Here is a 15,180-nt window from a genome sequence, read left to right on the forward strand (position 1 = left end):
CAACAAACCCCTTCATATTGCCAAAGGCTAGCAGGCGTTCATTCACCAGTGTACTGTTCCAACACACAGGCATTTGTTTTTCTTTAGTTTGCAAAAGGCCATTTTTTTTTTTTTTTTTTTTTACACACATGGTGCAGCTGGCCTTTCCTTCTTGAATACCATTTATTATCTCCAGCAGCTTGACACACCGTCTTGCAGCTATAGTTATTCTCTGGAAGGCTGGAGTTGGTCTGCAGCACAGATACATTGACACAGATATGGCTCAGCTAGTTAGAGTCTCTCTCTGAACAGATGAGTTTTGGATACTTTTGCAAAGAAAATTAACGTGTTTCCTGTGCAAGTAAGAGTAAAGTTCCTGGTTGATTTTTTTAGAGTTGGTTTGACTGAGCTTGTCAATTCAGAATCATGCCTGCTTTTTCAGAATCATGCCTGGTTTTTCTGAGGCACAGTGAAACACGTAGGGCTTTTTACTCACAGTAGCTTTAAGAAACAGAGGGAATCTAGCGTCAAAGCCGCATTTTTTTTAAAGGTGAAAAGGGTTTCTTTTCAATGGGGATTTTGTTTTTTGCAGCAAGCAACGCTGCATTTTCCACTTCTTCCTTTTATTTATGTCTGAACACACTGGCAATCTCCTTCAATGTGCCCCCTTTGTTCCATCTTGCCGATGTGTACTTTGCAGGATGGTGCAGGCATTTTTGTTGTTGCAAAACGCAGTTTTGAGCCATGGCGCTCACAGGAGCCAGCACAACTCTTTTGTGGTTGTTTCTGCGCAAATGCAGCTTAGTGATGTGGGGCAATGCCGTTGAGTGGGTCAATATATCCCACAACATGCCCCTTCTAATCTTCACATTTATCCAAGATGGTTTGAAAACAAAAACATGATCAGATGTTGAAAATCCCTTTCTACATCTGGCTGGATAACTGGGAAGTATATTGTTCTCAGCCAAAGTCTCTAACCTGGCCAACAGACACGTAATATACATTTTTGAAATACTGGGCATCATTACGACCCAGGCGGTAAGGGGTTAACGGCGCCGTAAAAGGTGGCGGCACCGTTAACCCCTTACCGCCTAATTACGAGGTCCTTTTGCGGGTCCCCACCTTAACGACTGGTTTTACCAGCCGTTAAGGAAGGACCTGCAAAGGGACTTTCGAGGTAATTATGGTACCGCAATTTGCGGTACCGTAATTACCGCCTTCCCCATTCCCACTGAGCCCTATGGGGGCAAAAATGGGAATGGGGAAGGGCCAATGGTGAATGGGGAATTACCACCCCGCCAACCTTGGAATGGGGCGGTAATTCCGCCATCCACCATGGCGCAATCGGTAAAATACCAGTGTCAACCATGGCGCTAACAGCGCCATGGTTAACGCCTGGGTCGTAATGAGGCCCACTGTCTAATAATGATATAGGGCGGTAACAATGGGGATCCAGCCGCGAGCCCTTTTAAAAAATTGGTCAAAGACCAAGAATGGGGCATAGTCATTGACACAGCAATTGAGTTAAAGAGTGCTAGCAGGACTGGTGCACCATTCAGGGAACCATTTCTATACTTCTGATCTGATGCCATCCGGACCTGGTGCCTTGCTGATCTTGGTTCCAGATATAGCACACTCCACCTCTTCTTGTCCTCTTCTATAGGACAAGCCATATCGTGAATATCATACCAGAATCCACTAGTGACCAGATTGCAAAAGCCCTTTGTATCTTTATCACGTATAGATGCCTCCAGTTTTTCACGCTGAGCTTCATAAAACTATTTTCTCTTTAGCCTCAGAGTTTTTTTTATTATCACACTTAGCCAGGTGCTTAGCCCCTGCTGTGCCTTATTTTGTTCTAGAAGCTAACCACAAGGCAAACATAGATCTGCGACAGTCCTCATCAAGCCAAGTAGTGCCATTACGTGGCCCCCACCTGCCTCCCTACACAATCAGCTAGCATGGAATTGCCAGAGTATCTGCACCTTTCAGAGATAAAAGTCACCAATTTCATACTTGTAATATATTAGCCACAGCATCCTCTGTTGATGCCTGTGACAAACCATTACCTCTTGCGTAGTGTGCACTATCCAAAATCTATGCCAACTTTTCTTTCAACAGCTTTCTAGAATAGTGGTCTGAACACACGTTATCACATGTAGGGATAGGGTTTTTAACAGGAAGTCCCGACTTCATATTCCACACAAGAATTAAAGGGTTGTGATTGCTTTCTGGGCGGGGACAGACCTCAAAATGTTCCACGCTCCAAAAGGAATAGCAATCGACCAAACAGTAGTCGATTAAAGAGCTACTGCTGGCCTGACAAAAGGTGAGCTGGGGTGGGGGGTGGAGGGGAGGGTGAGATCGGTACCAACAGACCTCCAGTTTAATTCTTCCAGAGCAGTGGCATTTAGAAAAGAATCTAGTAAAATGCCACATGGATCGCCAAGGTTCCGATTTATATGCCTCCTTGGGATCCACCCCCCCCAGCAGCTTCTAAATGCAGCCTATCAGACGGGATCGCCAAATATTACAGCGTGGTGTTAAAATGGGAGTCGTGACCATGCTTGACTCACATTCACTTAGTAGAAAGTCTGCCAACCATCCATTGGGAGATAGAATATTTTGTAAATCCTCCTTAGGGCAGCAGTACAAATTCCCAATAGGAAACCTGGAGTCCACCTTATTGTCATATGTAATAGAGGTCAGCTGGATTTGGTCTGAATGTGTAAAAATAGGAATAGGGGCAGACCCCTCGGTACATCGTACCAGAGTAGCAAGGCCCTTACGTCACCTGCCTGTGCACTCCCGAGCAGCCGGATAGATTGTTATCCAGTAGTCCGGAAAGTATTTCACCAACAGAGTCTTGCCACACAGCCATGTCTCTTGAAGACATAATATATCAATGTTTCGTGGCCAATATAGCCAGTCGGGGTCTTCCAATTTATTAGTCACCCCTGCCACATTCCAGACGAAGAGTGGAAAGTTGAGAATTAGACCGATATTTACCCCTGCCCCATCCACTGCAAAGACCTTTACAGTGCAGACTATTTATACTAGTGCTAAGGTCAATATCATTAGAGCTGCCCAGGCTGCTGAGTCTGATTTTGTTGGCCTCCTGCTAAAGAGACCCCATTGGCAAGGTATGTTGTGCAAAACTGTATACTGGCTCCTTAGCCTGGCTTGAAATATTGGCCACTCAAAAAGTGGCTGAGCCAGTCTAAGCTCCAGTTCTGCCCAGGCCATGTATACAATAAAACAGTCCGCCGAGGTGGAATGAGCAAAAGTGACTGATCTTACCAATATAGGGACAGCATCAGATTTTGCCAGACCATTACTACCGTAGCCGTGAAAATGACAAATTGTATGACATTATATACATCAATACCTTTCTCCGCCAACACGTCGTGACAGTTAACAACACATGATCGAAGATGGGAGTTTGCAAAAGAAAAGCGAATATTGCAGCCCTTGCAATACATACAATCATACAATTAGAGAGAATGTGTAGACTAGGAAACAATCTAATAGAGATGTCATTCACTCCATGAACTTCAGTTAGAGCTTCGATCAAGATTTGATTATAGGAGTTCTTGTTTCAATGCGTTAAACCCTTAAACATAGTATTCAGTTATTCTCTCGCCAACCCATCAGAGGATCAGCAGTAAGATGCAGAGCGTCAAATTTCAACACTCGTTGAGGGATCGCCACGTATGTCCCCGAGTTTGAATGCTCCGGCTGCAATTCTATCCTAGGAACTGCCGAGGACTGAGAGCCAGCGAAGGGAAGAGGCAAAGCATTTGTGTGTACGGCTTGATCCTGAAGACCCTGACCTTCCTCAGAGGCAAGGATTTGGGCAGAACATAAACAGAGTGTTGGAATGGCAGCACATTCAGAGATCACATTTTTCCTTGAATTAGTCATTGGAATATCCCCACCCCCACGCTTGGGTCTAACAGGCCAAAACATGGCAATAGGTCATTTTTGGAAACCCTCCATCAAGTTAGTTAATGAGCCAATTATGTCTACATTTGTCCATGTAAGCCATGTCTTTTAATGTTTGCTCGGTCAGTAATCGTAGAGAGAGACTCATCTCATGGCAGGCATTCGTCAAACGATTTACATAGTCAACCAAAAAACTAGAGTTACGCACGATTCTTTCTTGGCCACTGGTGCTTGGAGAGTCCATCAGCTTGTCATTAATCTCCTGTACTGATGGTGTGGACTGGGGTGCCAAGTGTACGTAATCTGATGATCCGAATGTTCCAAAGCCACCCCCATCCCCGCATACTGCGCCAGACAGGTCAGGTCAGCTCAGCTCAGTTCAAAGCTGAACCTGTACCACAGGCTTGAAGGAAAAGCAGTGCCATTAATAAAAGCCCCCTCCAGTGTTTCTGAGAAATGATCCACAGTAACTATAGACATAGTAGGAATAGTTGGGTCTTGCTGTGCCGATAACTGGTGCACAAAAGACAAACTCTAGGTGCTACAATATTGTCTATGGATGATATGCCACTGTCTGCCATAGTCATAAGCTGTCCCTCATCTGGGGACAGCAAATTTTCCTAATCTGATCCACCACTGGGCACACTGGTATTAACATTAGTGAAGCTTCTGGATTGCCTGCGCACACAGATCTTGTAATGCTGGTCAATTGAGGCCTCCAAGGCCTCAAGAGTAGCTCCATCTGGTCTCTCAGGGCTGGGTTGCTGACGAGGCGCTAAAGAGATTGGGACATTTAGGTGATTAGGAGGAGTAGCTGCGCTCAAAGGGCACCACCTACATTCTTCTATATCATGCAGTATTCTTTTGCCACATGGGGGCGGAGAGCAAAATAGGGATAGAAATATTTGACCGCTGGATAAAGTCAAACCAACCATGGACTCTGATATAAGAGGCACTAATTCAGCCGATCTTACAAGGCTTCTTATATCCAGTGCAGCAGGAGACAGGTGTAGAACTATGGTCTGGAGGGTTGCCCAGCGCAATGCCAGCGGTTAAGCTTTATTCTAAACCTTCCAGCCATTCCCTCTTGTTTTACAACTTGTAATATATATAGATGGCTTGAATACAAATAAACTTCAGACAAACATTCTGAAGCACAAAAACATGAGTTACGGATGGATGGCTGTCTGGATTGAGGCAATATTACACCAATGGTAGGAGGCTTATAATATAAGGTTGTATATAACATGGGTTGTATATAACATGGGATCTAACTTGCTTAAATAACATCCTTGCAATTGATGTAACAACTGAATATGAAATAATATTCACAAAGTATTTACATAATGAAACCATTATTGGTGAGCAACACAAGATTTTGTACGTTTTCGCTGAAAATATAACAGGCACTGAGCGCACAACTGAGGGGTGAGGGGGGAGATACTTTTGTTCCTTATGTTTGCTAATCTGACTGTTCAGGTGTTAGTCATCTACCCTCTTGTTGACGACAGTGTAATTTTAAATAAACAATGCAATTAAATTGAAAGTAGGGTTGGCACAGTGACACTTGGCAGCACTGACACTTCTTGAGCTATTTTGCTTTTCATTGATTTGGCTGAAAATGTCAACCTTATATTACAATTAGTACATGAATACATAAAACACAATTTTAGCAAAATATAATTCAAGAATACAATTAATAAATTACATAAAAATCGTCAATGCACCTAGATCCTGCCACCCGAGACATTTCCAAATCCCAATCCCAATTAATTCCTTGGAGAGATTAATTCCTTGGAGACACTTGGTAAGATCTTTAAAAGCAATAGAAAATTCACCACATTTAAGATTAACGAGACATGGAGCCTATTAAAAATCCTACTCCACATTTCAACTACAGTCAACAATTTAAAATCTGCAAAATGTTGGTAAAATATAACCTCCTTTGTGCTAAAACCTTTGGGCATAGTACTAAATATGCCTTACTGCCTCAAGTTCATTTACATTGTGACAGAATCTTCATGATTTCTGCTTCATCGTCCAGTTTAAATGCATGCTTGTTTTTACCCTGGTGAACCACAAGTTAAATCGAATCCTCAGAAATAACCTACAGTACCTATAACAGTACTTATAACAGGGACATTTTCAAAAGGTATATAGGTATTTGGTGCAATGATTTGATTGTGAATGCTCCCGTTTTAAACAGCTTATATCGATTACAATCTTCCAATGTCCTTCGCCAATCGTAATACCACAATTTTCTTTTCCCCCGATCAGGGTTGGTTAATAATAATTCTAGCTCAATGTCTGCCACCAACATGATTGCCAAACAATCTTTATTCCAAGAGTCTAAGGCCTTATCGGGTTGTTCAAGTATTTGAGCAATTATCGGCAGCAGAGAGGCAGTTGCATGCTGGCCTAAAACACATTTCCTATCCAATCCGAATGAGCACCAAAAGATACCAGATTTGGGCGCTCGTTTTAGAGGCCATCACTTGAAGCATTACCTCTCCATCCATTTGTGAAATTTTAGCTTTACGCATTCTGTATCAGGCCTTCTATTAAAAGAGGGAGGAAATCTCCTGTTTTTGTCCATAAATAATTTGAGGACAGACACATAATCCTCCACCTCCTTAACACTGCCCCTTTGATACCCCTTCTCTAAGCACCTTTTTAGATTTTCAGTCCATTTTAACCTGTTTCTACCCCCTTCAATCGCTAGTTTTTGGGGAGAATAATGATTATCCCGATGAGGGGGCAATGGTGGTACCCAGGTTAGTCCCAAAATATTGTGATCACTGCTCTGCTGGGGTAGGACCTTGAATTTGTTCATCTCAGTAAAAGCACATTTGGACACAAATATAGTCTATTAAAGCTAACTGGGAGAGACGCCTTCATGTTGGATGGGGCGGGGGGATATCCCATTTAAGGGCCCCATTCAGCATTACCAACCCTCCATCATCCATTAATTGCAACCACCGCCAAGCTCTAAGGGTTAACAAGGCATCTTAAACATGTAAACACTTAATGTTTAAATCCACAACAATCAGCGTTGTGCCACTCGTGCCCTCATTAATGCATAAATCCAACATGGCTTCCACAGCGCGGATGAAGTTATCTTCAGTGATAGCTTGAAGATTGTAATAAAGATTCAGAATAGCACAATGCATTAGCGGGAGCTCCTTTCCCTTAGGGGACAGGCGTTTTGTAAATTGGATGAATGGGTTGGGAGAGGCCTAAGATTTTAATGTTCGACCTGTGTCCAATTTACATGCTGTTAACAGGCCAGACGATGGTCTCCCTTTTAGACCTTTAATGACCGAGATCCAACAGACGGCATACCCCTCCCAAATAGGTGGGGCAGTAAGCCATGTTTCCTATAATAACACAATGTCACACATTGACAATGTATTATTTTGTGCCGGTAAGTGTCCCATGATGCCATTCTCGGCTCCTTTCCTTTACTATTCAGTGGGCATTCATTTTGCACAATATTTCTGTCCCCCTTAGGGCACCTTGTAGCCAGGACCAATCTGGTTCCTCAATCTGTTGAGGGTCTATAAATGCCACTTCCATCAACAACTCAACTTGATCCCCTTGAGATGTAGGGGCTCAAAAGTGGTGGATTTCCTCACATTTGGAGATGGCCAATGTGAGTGTGAGCTTATTGAACTAAGATCATGAATGTCCTTATCTAGCCTGAAGCCACGCCGTTTTAAATGGTCTTCAGCCCTCCACAGGGTTTCCCCAACCAATTGTGAAGGAACCACCAATCTCACCTTATCAAACAAATAGTGGTCCAGAAATTCGACTTGATCAATAGCCATTAGACCCTGGGATACTCTCAATTCAACTTAAAACCGTAGTTCTATTCACAAAACGGTTTCAGGGTTCATATTGAGATATGAGTAATGATTTCTGCACATTTTTGACCCACAAGAGTGACCAGTCCCTTTCGATTTCTTTGAGCGGGATGAGATAGAATGTCTTTCGCCATAATCTTACTTCTCTCTTGCTCCTTCACTCGAAAAGTGTCTTCTATTTCCCCTTTCTATATTTTGCCGCCTCTGGGTAACACATCCTCTATGATTATCATTCGTTACATGTTGTACATCATCTCCCCTATCTCGCAATATACAAAGTCTTCTTTGTTCCATAGTGTCCATATAGGGTGCCAATTCCTTCTCTCATCTACCCACTCAACTCACTATCTGTCCCGGCATTATCACAGATTCCTTCTGAACAGTCATGGGAGAATTAGAATGTGGTAGCAGACTTGTAATTGAATAGGTTGTAAGATTTAACAGGTCCACCTCTTGGGCTGAGATCTCAGCTTCTTTGTTCTGGGCCATCACAGGCTCTTTCTTAGATGTTGTTTTGTTTTTTTATTGGGCTGTTTGACCATTTAAAAGATTCCATGATTGTGAGGAGGGGTAGCCAATGCTCCTGGGAACTTTCTCAAGCCGTAAATAGATGATTTTATTTGGGAAGGCTGATTTTTAGATTGTTTTTCTGATCGGCCCTTGTCTTTGCATTTTTCCACCCTTTTAGCTTTTTAAATATGTCGAGAAAGAGCTCATGTACATTCACCATGTCTGTAACAGAGCCCTTATACTACTTCCTGATGTAATGAATTCCGATTTGTCTCAGCAATATTAGAATCTAGAGACAGGGGAAGAATCCCCATTCATTCCCAAAAACTGTGATGGCGTCCTGAGTGTATAGGACTTTTCAATTACCTAATTTTGTCCAAAAGCATGTACAGTACTAAGATTTGGTTATCCGATTTTCTTTCCATTCAAATAATTTTGTCAGGGCTATGATCCTATTATTCATCGCTGTTAATGTTATTTCCAATAATGGGGTTCCGCAGTGAGTGGGTTTTAACATATAACAGACAGGGATGGAGGCTATAGCTAGATTTGAGAATGTTGCAGAGTGGATGCGACACAGGCTAATGTTCACAATTCTAAGTGTGGCATGTGCTAATATTCACAATCCTATCTAGATGCGACGCAGGCTAATGGTCACAATTCTATCTAAGTGTGGCATGTGCTAATATTCACAATCCTATCTAGATGTGACGCAGGCTAATGGTCACAATTCTATCTAAGTGTGGCACATGGCATGCTAATATTCAGTTCTACATGTTGCACATGCTAACATTCACAGTTCCGAGGTAGGGTAATGTAGAGTGGCAGGGTTTTCTGGAGTAGAGTAATTGCTCTACTCCCCACCCATGCCATCAGAATTTATTAACAGGACCTCCTGTTCCCCCTTCTCTCAAGCTGAGGATTAAACGTGTGGGGCAAAGGGGGTATATTTGTCATGCTTGCGGGTGGATGCTCCCCCCCCCTTTTCTACAAATAACTTCTAATGTCCGAGGATTTAAGCAAGATATTGCTAGTTATCTTATACCCTATGGCCTTACCTCCTGGGTGACAGCCTTGGACTTCCCTTCTGCTCATTCTGTGGCATTACTGATTTTTAGGTGTACGCATATGACATGTTAGCATACCCACTGACAAAAAAAGCAGGGGAAAGATGGTAAGCGAGTAGAAATTGTTACCAATACCAGTTGACAAGTAAAGGAGGATACTTTCTTTCCCCTTAATAGATCCACAGTTCGTTAAGACCGCTCCCCCTGCCAAGTTAACAACGTACACAAAGCGAGACTCTGTTGCAAGGTTTTCCCACTTCCCGCTTAACAGAGGAGCAGCACTTGAGGTGCACTCCTGGGTGTGCACGTGCAGATGCGCACACCCGCTGGTTTTAAATGTTTTCGGTGGGAGTGTGCGGAGTCAAAGCCAAGTAGGAAATGTTTGTTAAATAAACAGTGTCCTAGACATCCAAAGTGAATAAATATGCTTAGGGAATTGTTCACCAGTCTTCCACAGCGGAACAGCACCCGAGGTCCACTCCTGGATGCGTGCTATATTTTATATCCAAGAAGATGCTGCAGAAAAGCCGCCCACCATGACTACCTACAAACTCAATAGGGATGAAGACACTAAATCCCTCTTTACACCAGGAGGAGACACAACTAGCCCTTTCATTAACAGAAGGGCCAGTGATGAAACACTTAGCGAAATTAGAACGTCTATCCCTGAAAGAAATCAACAAGTACTGTGAGAAGGCTACCATGCTAAATTATCTAGACAAAGAACCAATACTAAAAGGACTTGGTTCCCAATTTAAATAAAAGAGGACTCAAATCTAGCTGAGCTGTGGGAAAGTAGAACTCTTAGCAGAACACGCAGAGAGTGAACACAAGCAAGTTAGTGGTCGAGCAAGAGATTCGGGACATGGAAGCCCTAGAAACCACTAAACAAAAAAAACTTTAAAACAATGGAAAAAATCATTAAACGACACCAGGATGAGGTTAAACTCTGTAAAGCCCAGAAAGTGTCACATGACAACAAGGACTATCAGCTGGACAGGGTCTACAACACCCAGCCAAAATACAACAAAACAACGGTAGCCAATCAAGGAAGAGTACACCAGGAACATCTCCTGAAAGTTCTCACGCAGATATGATATGATATGGCATTTGTAACGCGCCTATACACAAGTGTTTCAAGGCGCGACGAGGCAGGGAGGGGGGAACAAGGGGAAGACAGACAACGATCCTACTAGGCCAGGTGTCATTCAGACCGCGCAAGTGCAGGGGTAGGGGGAAGGGAAAAAGTGCAAGGGGGAGGGGGGGGGGGAGTGCAGTACAAATAAGTAGAATAGAAATAAAATAATAAATAGGGCCAGCTGGTGGCAAGTGCAAGGTAAGTGCAGACAAGTGCTGGGGGCGGGGGGGCTGTAGTGATACAGAGACAGTCCCGCAGTGCAGGGGTTGCAAGGGAGGCAGTGCAAGTGAAGAGTGACTGGGCCCAAGACCGAGGTCGGTGAGAGTGGCCCAGATTGCAGAATCAGTGCAGTATTGGTGAAGAATTTAGCAGGGGAGAGGGAGAGAGAAAGCAGAAGTGAAGAGGAAGGTTTTGAGGTGCTTCCGGAACCGGAGATGGTTCTCCTCAAGTTTCAGGGAGGCAGGAAGGCTGTTCCAGAGGGAGGCCCCTGCCGCGGAGAGAGATCTACCCCCAGCTCGTTGCTTCGAGAAGCAGCTGACCCTGAGGGAGTTGGAGACGGATGAGCGTAGGGCTCGGGAAGGAAGATATTTAGGAAGAGAGAGTTGAAGGTATTTAGGCCCCAGGCCCCAGAAGGCCTTGTGGACAATGCAGAGGGTTTTGAACTTACTCCTCGCAGCCACTGGGAGCCAGTGTAGAGATTTCAGTCCTGGAAAGATACAGTCCCTGGGCTTGAGGCCAAGGACAAGTCTTGCAGTTCTGTTCTGGATGAGTTGCAGAGGGCGGAGAGTGGAGGCAGGCAGATTAAGATAGAGGCTGTTACAGTAGTCCAGCTTCGAGAGAACCAGGGCTCGGGAGGAAGTGAGCTTCTGGGGGAAGGAGAGGAAGGGAAGAATACCTCTGAGGAGGTGCAGCTGGTAATGTGACTTCTTAGAGACGTCAGATATATGAGGAGAGAAGGAGAGTGTGGAGTCGAAGATGACCCAGAGGTTTTTTGCCTTGCAGGTAGGAGCAGGAAGAGGGCCAAGGGAGGCCGGCCAGAGAGCTGCAGGGAAGGAGGGAGTGGGTGTGCCGATGAGTAGGATCTCAGTCTTACTAGCATTAAGGCAGAGGTCATTGGCAGCACACCATTCCTGGATAGCAGACAGACAGTCAGAGATGAGGGAGAGGAGGAGGCCGAGGGTAGCCTGAAAATGAGCTGGGTATCGTCCGCATAGCACTGACAGTTGGGGCAGATGGCGGCGATGCGGTGGGCAAGGAGTGCCAGATACTGGTTGAACAGCCAGGGAGAGAGATTAGATCCCTGGGGAACGCCACAGGTGGAGAAAAAGATGTCAGAGAGGAAGGACCCAAGTTGGACCTGGGAGGGTCGATTGGAAAGGAAAGAGGTCAGCCACGCCAGAGCCTGACCAGTGATACCCAGGTTATCACGGAGACGGTTGAGCAGGATGGCATGGTTGACAGTTTCAAAGGCAGAAGAGAGATCGAGCAGAATGAGAACACACGGAGTGTTGGAGTCGAGGTTCAAGAGCAGGTCCTCACGGATGAGAGAAATTGAGAGAGAGAAATACAAGCACACAAACTAGTAGTAGTACAGGGCCAGGAGCAAGAAAGGTTTTTTAGATCAAATACAGAGGTACCACAAAGGGAATCAATCACCTACAAAACAAGTACGCTTTCAAGATCGCCTACAGACAGATATGACAATACATGGAAACACACCAGAGGCAAGAGAGGGAGGAGCAAACCCAACAGATGGAGAAGATATAAAAACCAGAGCAGACACCAGGAGACAGAGATGAATTCACACAAGGAACAATAAACTAATTTGGTCATGAATCTATCAAATAGAATGCAGATGAACAGGCTGTACTAAATAAAGGATTATTCTTTGCTCCAACAGTTGGCAGGGACCTCACTCAAGTCCAGATTTACACATACAAATTTGTACGTAAACTGAAAAAATATCTCCAGAACACCAATTGGAAGTAGCTAAATGAAAGATTTCACCCAGAAATCACATCTACAACTGTCAAGGATCTTGATACCAAATTATGCCACTGTAAACCGGATAATTAATGCCAACTGACCAATTAATTAACAAACTAGGCATAGAAAGCACAATGAGAGATTCTAATCTCAAACCCAAATATAATTTTGTACCACCCAAAGCACAAAGCAATTTGATAGATTCATTCCATCAGGCCGTAATTAAAGACATACACGTACTGAAGAAGTCTAACCCAAACAGAAACTGATACATCACTACTAACCTTAACTACCAAGAACGCAATGCATTGCACAGAATAGAAAAGTTTGATATTGTGATAAACGAAGCAGACAAGGGAGGCAATATAGTGATTTGAACAAGACTGATTACATCACAATGGCAGACATACATCTAATACCTGTTCCGAAAAAATGTGACTCCAATTGTGTTATCAATATTAGAATTACATACCTTGATAGAACAGATTGCTATGTGGCACAGGATCACACTGCTAATGGATAATGAAAAAGGGTTTTTGAGCACATAACATCCCAATCTACCAGCCATATACTTTCTACTGAAAGTGCACAAACAGTATAAACTACCAGAGGTTCGTCCCATAGTCAGCAGGAAAGGCTGCCTAACCAGAAATATGTCAATATTCATAGACACAGAGCTTCATTACAAGTCCGGTGATAACCCGCCAGTGCTACCGGCGGGTTGCAGCTGGACTGTAACATCGTTTCCGGCGCCTGAGATCCCAGTGCCACCTGGACATTACAAGTCCCGACAGATCAGAATATCAGGTGGCAGAAAATGTTAGTCCACATTCCCGTGGAATCCTACAGGAATGGGGACTCGAAAGCACTGGCACTGTTGCGAACAGTGCCGGTGCTTCCATGACAACTCTGCTTTCCGCGCCCGTTGCGCCCGGGAAGGTCAGACTTACTGTGTGCACAGGCCCAGGAAAGCGGAGTTGTAGTCTGCCGGTTCGGAAAGGGTATGTTGCTACCAGCACCCTTGTTTCTGGGCCGGGAGACTCGTATTGAGGCCCACAGTCTTGACACCAGAGGTATACAAAATACCGTCCTACATAAGGCACACCATGCATGTCCTAGACATCCTTAGCAAAATTGTATGGGACAAACGGTTTTTACTGTGCACCATGGACGTGAACGCACTGCACATTTCCATTGAACATAGGCTAGCGTTGACCACAATAGAATATTATTTCAAGGATAAATCTGCCTTATTTGCATTAAAAATGAATATGCTGCAATAATTCTTAGCCTTCACCTTACAAAACAAAAATGTCTGCTTAACAACGTCATGTATAGCCAGACCAAGGGTGTGGCCATGGGAGGAAGGCCCTAGCCAACCAGTTCATGGGTGTCTATGAAGCTGAGCATATCCATCCTGACTTTATGGACATAATTCACACGTGGCTCAGATTCATGGACAATATTTACCTCATCTGGAAGGGTACCAGAAACAAATTAGTGTACTTTAATCACTATTTGCACCAGAATAGAACTGACATTAGAAATGAATTGACTGTCACATTACTTTTCTTGACCTGCAAATTGAAATAGAAGGACAGAATTGTTAACCGTACCTTCAGGAAACGGACTGAGATGAACACAGTACTACAATAATCAAGTAGTCATAAGAAATCAGTACTAACCAAGATACCCAAAGGGGAACTAATAACAGCAAGAAGAAATTGTAGCTAGACACCGACTATCAGGAAGAAGCACAGATTCGCTGAGAGGGTGTGCCACTACATTTATAGGGGAAGCAAGAAAACAAGTTGACAGAAACGACAATGCAATACAGAAAATCTTCAAGAAGCACGGACACATGCTACGATTAGATGACCTGAATAACTACATATCCAACCACCTTGATTTTGTGTCCACTAAAGCACAGACACTGAAAACCAAACTAAGCCAGAGCTTAATGAGAGAGGCCAACTCACAGGTTCAAACTAATGTCATAACAGGACACACACTGAGGAGATTTTACAAATGTATGACATGCACCTTATGTAAATATTCAATGAACAATGTAAAAATATTTGAGACCAAAGACAAAAAGAAATTGGTTATAGAAGACCTGATCAACTGTAGAATCAAGTTTGTGGTGTACATCATATGCGTATATGATAATCAGTATGTAGGTTCAACAATCCGAGAACTACGCCCAAGAATCCAGGAGCATCTGAACATGAATGTGACCAACTCCACCGAGAGGAAACGACCATTCCAAGAACGTTGGGCAGCCAAACACCAAATGGACAACAAGGATGAAATCATGTTTGTGGGGATCAAACACATCAGAAAAGATCTCAGACTAGGAAATTGTAAACTCATCCTCAGACAAGAAGAGGGAAAGCTAATTTGTAAGTAAAGCACAGGACGATGGCGCAAATGGCTTAGATTATAACAAAATTCAGCCACCAATATTATGAATATGCACACAATAATAAAAAAAATTCACACACAGGAGTATGATAAATCAGGCTACACGTCTGTTTGTTGAGCCAAACAGGGGGCCATCATCTTAACACGGAAAAACAACTAAGAGGACCTCAGATCCTGCTAGTAGTAAATGTCCATGGCATTATCAAGGAGCCAACAAAAAATTATTGTCACACAGACTGAAACCAAAGCAATAACATGCCTAAACGGG

The sequence above is a fragment of the Ambystoma mexicanum genome, chromosome 2p, assembly GCF_040938575.1.
Source record: "Ambystoma mexicanum isolate Mex_15411 chromosome 2p, UKY_AmexF1_1, whole genome shotgun sequence".
Classification (NCBI taxonomy): domain Eukaryota; kingdom Metazoa; phylum Chordata; class Amphibia; order Caudata; family Ambystomatidae; genus Ambystoma; species Ambystoma mexicanum.